The sequence below is a fragment of the Oratosquilla oratoria genome, chromosome 23 (assembly GCF_046742065.1).
Source record: "Oratosquilla oratoria isolate Oo_2021 chromosome 23, ASM4674206v1, whole genome shotgun sequence".
NCBI lineage: Eukaryota > Metazoa > Arthropoda > Malacostraca > Stomatopoda > Squillidae > Oratosquilla > Oratosquilla oratoria.
The window spans coordinates 28,193,120-28,205,619 of record NC_134799.1 but is presented as its reverse complement, the minus strand read 5'-3'; positions in this window follow the sequence as shown (position 1 = coordinate 28,205,619).

Here is a 12,500-nt window from a genome sequence, read left to right as displayed (position 1 = left end):
TATCTTTAGGTGTTTAAAAGAAGAAATAAAAAAAACCATACAAGTCACGGGTGAAGGGTGACATACGGGTGAATGCGAGCTGAGAGAGGATGAGCAAAACAAGCACAGGGTGACGGGTGACAGACACATCAGGTGGGTGAACCCAACGGGGTGGAAAGGTTGGGGGAGAGGGAGGGAAGGGGAGGGGGAGGGGGGGAGGGGCGTGACAGAGCTGCCAGATGTAGAGCGCGTCATATCATACCGAAGGCTTTCATTTGAATGCAAATTGGTCGCCCCTGTTTTTAATCAGAAACACATAGGCGCACCGTGAACAAGGCCAAAGGGTACAGAAAGAGAAAGGCTGGGTCAGGGTGAGTATAGCGGGTGTGATGGGGGCGAAGGGTGGTAGGTAGGGTGAGCTTGGAGGGTGTAAAGTGGAGTGGAAGGACAGGACCCTGCTCATTCAAGGTGAATGTGTTTCTTATGAGTGGGCGAAGGGTGAAGAGATATGAGTGAGAATAAGTATGGACCAAAAGGTCTCCTGTCGGCATGCTCCGCCTTTGTAATCTTTTGTAATCCTTTATAATATTTTCAAACTAAATACTAACAAGACGAGAAATAATAGCTAGAAGCTGTCAGGACGTAGATATAACCTAGTGGGGCAAAATTTTTATCCCAACCGCGTTGTCGATGAAAAGATTTTTTTTTTTTTTTTTAGATGAGTCATTTAAATGTAATAGAGTTCGAAATTTCAAAATTTTCATAGATAAATACCCAAGCAGAATAGTGATTTTTTTTTTTTTTTTTTTCCTCGATATGGACGGAAAGATTTCAATGGGTTGCCTCATCATTGTAATTCACTGTAAATGTTAGCTGAACGTCATATTGGTACTTTGTGTAAGGGTTTGATTCCAGATCAATGTCATTAAATGATAATTGCGTAGAGCTGGTGCATTTCAATCTGCTAATCACTATTACCTAAGATACTGAAGTAACAATGGTGATCAATTACACAGATGAAAAAATATTATTCAAACGATAAAGCAAAGAAAACAAAAACAAAACAAATCTCTTTGGTACGTGTCAGGAAGAAAATCTTCTACCAGTTAGAAAATATACACAGAATATAATAAAGTGACAGAGTGCGTAATAACAACAATATAGATTATCGAACGAAATGATCAGACTCCCGGTGGCAGAGCGTAATTAGAGAAAACGGGGCCGAGTTGGTCGCTTGACAATTTCATTTGAATGCAAATCTAGTTTCTTCTTTATTAATTAGACTTCAGGTTCATCTCGATTTGAGCTGAGGGTGGGAGAGAAGTAGGAGGTGCCGATGGAGGACGGGGAAAGGGGAGAAGGGAGGTGAAAGGGAACGGAAAGGGAAGAATGAATGAAGAGTAATAGGTAGGCAGTTGATATATGTAAAATAAGACAAGGAAAAGAAAGTAGGTGGGTGGAGATGGATGGAAAGGAAAGGAGGTAAAAGACATAGAAGGGGAGGGAAGGAAAGAGAGGAGAGGGAAGAGTAGGAGAGGAACAAGCATAAGAAAGGGGAGAGAAGAAGGAACGGGTGAACGAGCATGAGGAATGATGAGGAGTAAAAGGGGAGGAAGGGGAGGAAGAGGTGAGGAGGGAAAGGAGAAGGAAAATGAGGTCCACGAGAATAACGATGAAGAGGAAGAGAACTAAAAGAGAGGAAATAGGAGGAGAAGAAGAAGGAGAAGGTGGAGGAGCAGGAGGAGAAGGAGTAGGAGAAGGACCAGCAGAAGGAAGAGGAGAAGGAGTAGGATGAGTAGGAGAAGAAAAAAGAAAACGGGGAGGAGGAGGAGCAGGAGGAAATGAAAACCAGGAGGAAGAAAAGGAGGAGGAGGAGGGGAGGAGGAGGAGGAGAAGGAGGGGGAAGAGAAGGAGGAGGAGGAGGAAGAGGAAATGGAGGAAGAAGAGGAATGAAAAGAAGGAAGGGATGAGAAGAAATAAGGAAAGTAGGGGAAGAAAGAGGAGAAAGAGGAGAGAGGGAAGAAGCAAGAGGAACAGGAAGAGAAAGAGTGGAGTATGCATGAGATGTACAAGAAAGAGCGGGTGGACAAGAGAGAAAAAAAGACAAAGGATAATCATGGAAAATCGAGGAAGATCACATAAGAAAGCAAGATAAACGCAAAAGACGACCCAGGTGAAAAGGAATTAGAATAATAAAAAAAAAAATTATAGATGATTGGGATGAAAAGGATATACCAGATATGGTAAAGATAAAAGTTGCAAAGGTAATAACTTACAAGAAGAGAAATACTTAAATAATAAATTCTGCAATGGACACAGAAGTACATCACTACTAGTTATGAACAAAGCGGAGAGAAAAAAATAATTAAAAGGAAAAGATGAAAAGGATGTACCAGAGAAGGTGAAGGTAAAAGTTGTAAGGGTAATAATTTACAAGAGGAGAAATACTTAAATAATCAATTCTGCAATGGACACAAAAGTACATCAATAGTAGTTATGAACAAAGCGGAGAGAAGCTACAAGAAAGACGAAAAAGAGCAGAACACAAAAAATTAAATGTCAAGAACCTTTTGATAAAGAAAAAAAAAATTGTGAAACAAGGGTGAGAAGGGGAACAGCAGAAAGAATAAATAATGATTGGCTGTAAATGAATAAGAATAAAAATACTTCAAATAATGTGAATGAAAAAAAAAAAATGAAAGCTAAAATATTATAATTCCTCTTTCCAAGCACAAGGGAATTAGTAAAAAAAAAAATAATAATAATAATAAAATTGCGAAACTAGGGTGAAAAGGGGAACAACAGAAAGAATAAATAATGGTTGGCTGTAAATGAAGAAGAATAAAGAGACTTCAAATTATGTGAATGGGGAAAAAAAAAAATGAAAGCTAAAATATTATAATTCCTCTTTCTAAGCACAAGGGAATTAGTAAACCAAAAAAAGAAAAAAAAATATATATTCCGAAACAGACAGCCCCACAAACAAAGGTGAAACAATGAAATCACAAAGAAGAGATAAAGCACCGGCGCGGCGGGGAGAGAGAGACGCTCCCCGATAACGACGGTAACGGCCGGGATAAGCACACCAAATTTTCAGATCTCATCAGCGCCAGGCGAAAGAGGAAGAGGCTACGGAGGAGGAGGAGGAGGAGAATGAGGCGAGGAAGAGGAGGAGGAGGAGGAAGAGAAGGAGGCGAGGAAGAGGAGGAGGAGGAGGAGGTAAGGAGAGGTAAGAGGAGGAGATGGAGAACGACAAGAAGGAGAAGGAGAAAGAGGAAAAAAAAGAAAGAAGAGGAGAAAGAAGGGGAGAAGGAGGTGGAAAAGTAAGAGGGGGGAATGGAGGACGATGAGAAGATGGAGAAAGAGAGCAAAAAAGAAGAGAAGGAAGAAGAGAAAGGCGAAAAGGACCAGACGGAGGAAAAGTATGAGATAAAGGAAGCGAATAAAGATGAGAAAGAGAAGGTCTAGGTGAAAGAATACTGTGAGAAGGAAAATAACGAGGAGGCGGTAAACGAAGATTTGGAGGAGTAGGAACAAGAGAGGAGGAGATGAAGGACAACGAGAAGGAGGAGAAGGAAGAGGAAGAAGAGGAAAACGAGGAGGAGACAGAGAAGAGGTTGGTGGGGATACTAGAGAAGGAGGAAAGGGAGAATGTGTAGGCGGAAAGTATGAGTCTGAAGAACGTTCATGTCAAAAGTTCAGCTGAACCCGACGGAGGGATCAGAAAAGGAGGGAGAAGGCGTGGACAAGAATAACAAGAAGCTTAAGATGTGGGAGGAAAAATCTGAGATAAAAAGGAGGAAAGGAGGCCTACTGGTGGAGAATTAGACGCGACTGTGGCAAAGCGGTGGAGAAACGTGTGAAGGAGAGTGGGGCAATGAAATTTGGACCCTAAGAAGTCAAAAACCAAATTCAGGTAGAATTTTATCAAAGGTCATCTAGATTTGTATTCTTCAAGAAATAAGATGTCTGAGGCCGCATGAGGCACCGCCAAAATAGAACGATGGTGTTTTCCTTCTTGTTCCTCCTCCTGCTACTGTTGCCGGAGACTCTGCCGTTTGTCGAAGGATGTGGAGTGCAGCAGTGTTGTCGGTCGTGCTTAGATGGAGGTGGGGGCGATGGCGGTGAAGATGGAGGTTATGTTAGAGGCAGAGAGGAGTAGGAGCAGGAGGAGAAGGAGGAGGAGGAGTAGGGGAGATAGAAGGAGGAGAGGGAGGAGGAGAAAGATGAGGAGGAGGAGGAGGAGAAGGAGGAGGAGGAGAAGGAGATGGAGGAGAAGTAGGAAGAGGAGGAGAAAAAAAAGGATAAATAAAGGGAGGAGGAAGAGGAAGAGGAAAATGAGGAGGAGGGGAGGAGGTGTAGGAAGGAGTTAAGAATAAGGAAAAGAAAGAAAAGGAACGAGGAGGAGAAAGAGTAGAGAGGATTATAAAGGAAAAGAAAGGGAGGGGAGAAGAAGGAAGAGGAGGAGGAGGAGGAGTAGGAGGAGGAGTAGAAAGAGGAGGAATAGTAAGAGAAGGCGGAGGAGGAAGAGGAGGAGGAGTAGGAGGAGGTGGAGGGGCAGCAGCAGCAGCAACAGCAATATCAGGGGCTGGAATAGGAGAAGTAGGAGTAGGTGTAAGTGGAAGAGGAAGCTTAGGAGGATGGGGAGGAAGAATGGGTGAAAGAGGAGGAGGATAAGGAAGGGAAAGTGAGAAGTAAGAGGAAGAAAACGAGGAGAATGAATTGGAGAACGAATAGGAGTGGAGAAGTAGGAGTAGGTGTAAGTGGAAGAGGAAGCTTAGGAGGATGGGGAGGAAGAATAGGTGAAAGAGGAGGAGGATAAGGAAGGGAAAGTGAGAAGTATGAGGAAGAAAACGAGGAGAATGAATTGGAGAACGAATAGGAGTGGAGAAGTAGGAGTAGGTGTAAGTGGAAGAGGAAGCTTAGGAGGATGGGGAGGAAGAATAGGTGAAAGAGGAGGAGGATAAGGAAGGGAAAGTGAGAAGTAAGAGGAAGAAAACGAGGAGAATGAATTGGAGAACGAATAGGAGTGGAGAAGTAGGAGTAGGTGTAAGTGGAAGAGGAAGCTTAGGAGGATGGGGAGGAAGAATAGGTGAAAGAGGAGGAGGATAAGGAAGGGAAAGTGAGAAGTATGAGGAAGAAAACGAGGAGAATGAATTGGAGAACGAATAGGAGTGGAGAAGTAGGAGTAGGTGTAAGTGGAAGAGGAAGCTTAGGAGGATGGGGAGGAAGAATAGGTGAAAGAGGAGGAGGATAAGGAAGGGAAAGTGAGAAGTAAGAGGAAGAAAACGAGGAGAATGAATTGGAGAACGAATAGGAGTGCTATGTGGAGGAGACGGCTGTGGTTGTGGCGTCCGCAGTCCCTTTCAAAGAAGAGGAAAGTATGCGGAGAGAGAAGGGAGTTGATGATTTGGAAGATAGCGACGAAGAAGAAGAAGGAGCCTCCTTCGTAAAGGGAGAGTCGAGGCTGACTGGAAGGACAGGAAATGTACACCACAAGAGCGCTTAGTCAAGGGCCGTTCTTGGAAATTTCCTCAGAAGAGTCCCAGAGCCGGAGGAAGCCGCAGGAAAGCAAAGAGACCGGAAAACTAAGGAGAGAAACGGAGGGATGATATCGTTAATTCCTTCAATACCTTTCCTCAAAGTATATATTTCATTGTAGCAAACTCAGGAACTGCCGCCGCTCTCGCCAACGTCACCACCGCTGACGACGCCTTCTTCTTCTTCTTCTCCTTTTTCTTTTCATTTTACTTATACCTTTTCTTGTTCTTTCTTTTCTTTTCTTTTCTTTTTTATTTTCTATTTCTTTCTTCATTCTCCTTGTTCTTCTTTTTCCTCTTCTTTTCTATTTCATTTTATTTATTTATCTATTATTTTTTGAGTGTGTGGAACCCGACGCTGACGACACTCGATCAACAGATCCTCCTGTATTCACCACAATAAAAACTATATATACATTGCTCCTAGCAAGTAGTGGAATAAAGCGTGACTGCATGGTGACATCCGACAACAAGAATGTATAAACGACTGGATGACAAAAAATATTTAAGAAAGAAGCAGTAGAACATAGGTATGCAGGAAATGAGGATGTAGTAAAAAAAAAATTGTGGGGGAGGAGAAGGAATTTGAGAGAAAAATGAGTGAGAGAAATAGGAGAGGGAAGAGGAGAAGAAGGTAGGACATTAGGACAGGGAGTAGGAAGTAGAAACAAGGAGGCGAAGGGGGAGGAGAGAGGATGGGTAGGAGGAGGAGGAGGAGGAGGCGGAAAAATAACTGTAAGAGGGAGAAAAGGAGAAGCAGAAAGAATAAGATTAGGAGGAAGCTGAAGAGGAGTAAAAGGAGGGAAGAAGGAAGAAGAAGAAGAAGAAAAGGAAAAAATAAAGTGAAACAGGAATAAGACATGAAGAGCACTAAGAAATGAAAGAGAAAGAGGAGACAGAGGAAGAGGAGGAGGTAAAGCTAGCGGACTTGAATAATAACGATTACCTGCTTAGCATCTCAAGGTGCAATATTTTGGCGGCCGGGGCGAGGCTAGGATCGCCAACCGGTGCAGAAGACTTCGGATACCAGTGGGTGGGGGAAGATTTCCAAAAGGACTAGATGAGGAGGAGGAACAACGTAAAGGAAGGAGAAGAAGGAAGTAATAAAAACATATGAATCAAAAGTAGAAGAAGAAAATAGATGGAGTATGAATCACAAGTACATACATACATACATATACCAAGGCTTTTTTCCCCTTACTAGGGAGGTAGCCAAAAAGGAAAAGGCATAAAATCATTCCCTGGGTCAGAAGCAGTGTCGCAAGACACAGCACATCCACAGCAAGGCCGCTTCATTAAATCGGCCTTTATGGATCTGGAAAAGGCTTACGACAGGGTAGACAAAAAGGCACTGTGGGAGGTTATGCGGATATACGGGATAGGAGGAAAGTTTCTCGGAATCACAAGTGGAAGAAGAAAATAGATGGAATATGAATCACAAGTGGAAGAAGAAAATAAATGGAATATGAATCACAAGTGGAAGAAGAAAATAAATGGAATATGAATCACAAGTGGAAGAAGAAAATAAATGGAATATGAATCACAAGTGGAAGAAGAAAATAAATGGAATATGAATCACAAGTGTGAAGAAGAAAATAAATGGAATAGTATAAGAGACCACACAGTATGAGTATGCAGGGAAAAAAACTAAAAGAGAGGAATAATATAACAAATAAAATATCAATGATAAAAGGAAGAACGTAGGAGAAGGAGTAGGATGGAGGAACTGGAAGAGAAAGGAACAAGAAAAGGAAGAGGAGGAGGAAGAGGGGAAGGTGAGAGGAAGAAGATCAAGTGAACAAAGTGGAGGAGGGAGGAGATGATTTGTTAGTAGAGGAAGAGAAGGAAGGGGGCAGGAAGAAAGAGAAGGAAGAGTAGGGGGGAACGAGTAAAAAGATGAATAGTAGAAATAATAAGTAAAGTTTAAAATATGTTGATAATACGAATAAAGAAGCTAAAACGAGAGAGAGGGAAAGCTCGCAGCCAGAGGCAAGGAGGCAAGAAGCCCCAATTAAAAAAAAAAATAAAAAAAATAAAGAAGAAAGAACAATAAAGAATGTGATTGGAGAAGTACAAACAAATCAACAAAATGCACAACCAATAATAAAAAACGCAGACAAAACTAAAAGAGGGCAGAGAAAAGAAAACATAGAATGAAATTATAAAAACAAAAAGGAAACCATGAAGACTGGGAACGCAAGAGGTCAAAATACAAACATGTAAAGAGAAGCAAAAGAACGAAAATAATTACAGACCGAGCCAGGATAAAGGTGAAGAAGAAGAAGAAGAAAAAGAATTAGCGGCCGACCTTGGAAATCCAAAAATAAGTACACAAATATATTGTCTGTCTGGAAGGAAGACTCCCGAGAAGAACGACCTCCGACGCCCGAAGAACAGCGGAAGGAAAAGGTCTTAGTCGGAGGAACTGCCGGACGAGGAAATGTCTCTGGAGAGCGAGAAAGAGGGGGCAGAAAGAGAGAGAAAGAGGGGGCAGAGAGAGAGAGAATGAGAGAGAGAGAGAGAGAGAGAGAGAGAGAGAGAGAGAGAGAGAGAGAGAGAGAGAGAGAGAGAGAGAGAGAGAGAGAGAGAGAGAGAGAGAGAGAGAGAGAGAGAGAGAGAGAGAGAGAGAGAGAGAGAGAGACTGCTGCAGACTTTGTGGATGAGAGAGGAAGTTCGTAGGGGGAGGTGCCTCGAGGTTAGGAGAGGAATATGGACACTGAAAGTGAGCGGAAATGTTATGCAGAAGGCAGAAGGAAATTCATTCACGGGGAATACGTGGAAAAGTCTTGTCGGGATTGAGGACGCTGCAGAGACACGAAGAAAATTGACCCAAGAGAGCACTACCCGCGTCCATAGGAAACGAGAAAAAAAGCGATGACGTTACACACACACACACACACACACACACACACACACACACACACACACACACACACACACACACACACACACACACACACACACACACACACACACACACACACACACACACACACACACACACACACACACACACACACACACATGTATATTTATATATATATATATATATATATATATACTGTATATTCATATTCATATACATATCTAAATAGCAAGATAAACTGACATATGTAAATAGACAAATAGAGATGCACACACAAATATGCACACACACACACACACACGCACACACACAAACACATATACACACACACACAGATTGGTCGACACTTGGAACAAACTGGACAAAACAGTAGAGTGCGCTAAAAACATTCACGAATTTAGGAGCAAGCTAGACACTGCGAGATACAAAGGCGGGAAACCACGAGCGTAGCTCCCCTTCCCGTAAAATACAACTAGTTAAACTAGGTAAATACACACCAATGGATACTTTGTGATTAATCCTCTATAGGGATCACGGTGGGATGTAAGTTGGATTAAGGGTAGGATTTAGGTGTAAACTTGTGTGGAAATGTCTTGGCCATAATAAATGGGTCGTGGCGAGGCGGAGAAGGAGGGAGATATGAGGCAAATGTCCGTGGAAAATGAGGTTCAGCCGAGGAATCTGGCTTAAAAATTATGATGAAAGATCACGGGAAGGGATGTGCGCGAATGTCGCCCTGAAAAATGATTGGGGTTGAAAGAAAATGTTTAGAAAAAATCTTGCACCAAAGTTAATACGACAGAAAAAGAGTGTCTTGATCATTTCGAAAAGAAAAAAAGGAAAAAAGACGTGGAGATGAAAAATACTTTACATAATGAATGAAACGAAACAATGTGAAAAGAATAAAAAGAAGTCGACAAGTTATAATAAAAGGCGTGAACTTGTCTTTGAAGAATAAATTCAACTTTGGTAATGTGTCACACTCGTGAAAATAAAATGAAGCAAAAATGTCTTAGAATACATGAAATCAACCAAAGGAAAAGAAAACTGAAAAGCCTTTTGACAGAAAGAAGAAAAAAAGGACACATACACTCATACATACACATTCACATCAACACCCACACATACATTCATATCCGTGCTATGACATACACATATACACTCTCTCTCTCTCTCTCTCTCTCTCTCTCTCTCTCTCTCTCTCTCACACACACACACACACACACACACACACACACACACACACACACACACACACACACACACACACACACACATATATATATATATATATATATATATATATATACATATATATATTTATATATACATATATATATATATATATATATATATATATATATATATATACGCGCGAGGACATACATAAAAATACTCGTACATACACATGCGCGCGCGCGTACAAGAAGAGAGAGAGAGAGAGAGAGAGAGAGAGAGAGAGAGAGAGAGAGAGAGAGAGAGAGAGAGAGAGAGAGAGAGAGAGAGAGAGAGAGAAGAATGAGAAAAAAATCAGTAATGACAAATAAACTCTATCGAAGGAAGAAATCCTTTAACAAATTGGAAATTTGACTTATTATGAAGAGAGTTGACTACTCTAATTTTATGCTGATTCGCTACTCTCTGTGACTTCTATACGAGTGAAATTGTCTTGTGTTTGCCAGGATGAAGTCTTTATAGGTGTCACTTTCACCTACACCGATGTTTCAGTCCTAAAGATTTCTTTAAGTTTTTACTACCTTGATGCTCCTATAAGTTGAATAAAGTTGCCTAGCGTTAAGCAAACTAGGATGCTTAAAGGTCCCCCAACTTGTCCCTTTACGTATTAAATGATCCTGTGTCGGCATTCGCCATACCTCCTAACCTAAAACTCGCATGACCGAGTAGCGAGAAAGTCCACAGAAATAGACTCGCTTGTAAACTACAACCCATACCAATAGCAACAACCGTGAAGGACACATACTTTCTGGTTATCACAGAGGAATTTCATTCGTCTGAGTGAATCCCGCTCCTCGTTTTCATGCGAAGGACTGGTCCACATTCAGAAGAACCTCTTGGGCGAGTTGCTCGACCTTCTCATTTATCCTGCTCCCACCAATCGACTTCGTTCAGATCAAAGAAACACAATTGGTAGTCCAAATCAAGTCGGAACTGGAAGACTGACCCTCAATCATAGGTCGGAATCTTCATGAGACTCTTTGGGGGGATGGTTCAGTCTGCCGGAGTAGACAAATGAGAAGTGAAAGGCTGTCACGACCCTATGAATCTCCACTGACCTTCAACCCGTCTCTTCAACTCAGCCCACGACCGTGCACCACCCCAATCTGTTCTCTTCCATTGCCTTGATATTCTTTCGACCTGGGACGTGACATTCAGTCCGCGTTAATTACAATGGCGTCTCCGGATTCTGTAATACCTCGATCCTTAAGTCCTGTCTTCTTGAGACATTATGACACACTTTGTAATTTATTTTCAGCTTATAGACATAATTTTATGCAATTCAGAGGCAGACGCTTATTCCTGAAAAGTCTGTCAACAATTAGCTTCCAACCAGGGCTCCTTTTAAAGTTTTTCAAATTTACATATTGATATTTCTTCTATATACTGTACTCTTAACAAAGTATAAACAATTAAAAAATGGTAAACTGAATGTTTCCTGTTTTCATATAGAGGCAGCTTAAACGGCATAACTATGCAAGTCTTATGAGATACGAAAGTATATGTTAGTTTCAGAAATGGGTGCAATAAATATTGCTAGTTCTATATATTTTGTCGAAGGGAAAAGGAGAATGAAAAACCTAAAAAAAAAAAAAAAAAAAAGTTCACCACCATGATGAGGAGGTTAACGGAGATGTTCATCGCAATAATTTCATATATATACATGCATACATACATACAAACACACACACACACACACACACACACACACACACACACACACACACACACACACACACACACACACACAAAAATATATATATATATATATATATATATATATATATATATATATATACGTGATTCCTATATTCAAATACAGAACAAAATATCTATAAGATGGGCGTTTAACTACCATGATTCATCTAGGCAAGATATTTTCTTATTTATTTATTTTTATTTTTCGGTTATGTACTCGGGCAGGGGCAAGTGGCAATCACCAGCAGCTGTTAGGGGTCAGAAACGTGTGTCAATATTTTTTAAATGAGCACGAAGCTCAATCCTTTGATTACAATGTGGTCAACTTGCATTTTATTCAGAATATCCCCAGGCGGTTCTATACAGCCTATGGAAAGTCCTCCGCAAGCAATCTTTAAAGGTCAAATGGTTAATGAAATGGTTTCCTTCTGGCTAATACCGTATGTTTTTATTCAGATTTAAAGAAACCTAACGGCAGTAAAAGGCTTAAGAAATTTTCATTAAACCATTTTCTAATCAGATGATTATTTTAAATTATTCGTTCCGCTTGCCAACAGACAATTTTATTCATCCGAGGGAAATACTTTAACAGTGTTAACACGCCATAATATCACGCTGAAGAAGAATGGAGCAAGAAAATCTTCAAACTGAAAGAAGTCGAGACCTCTTTAGCAAAATAAAACGAGATGAGATGAAAATAATGATTACGCGAACGACTCCCAGGATAAATGAGATGAAATGAAAAAGGCAAAAAACTTCTCAGGCGACAAAGAATACGAAAAAAAAACAAAAAAACGAAAAGACTTATCGGCGCGTATAAGTTCGGCGAGAAATTGATGATGAGAAGAAGAACGAAACGAAGAGACACTAAAGGCAAATAGAAGATAAAAGGAAAATAAAAAATTCAAAACGAGAGGGACCGAAAAGGGAGGGGGGGGAGGGGGAAGGCATGGAAGCGAATGTAAGAAAGCAGGATCCAAGAATGGAGGAAGACGGAAGAGAGGAAGAAGACCAAGCGAGACATAAGGAAACAGGTTCTCGAGGGATTCTTTGAGAGAAGAAGCACTTGGAAAAGAGCCGTAGTTTCTTGAAAAACGAGTGCGAGGTCGAGGAAGAGACATCGGAGGAATACGGTCCCCATGGATGAGGGAGGGAGGAAGGTGTTGGAGTTGTAGGGGTCT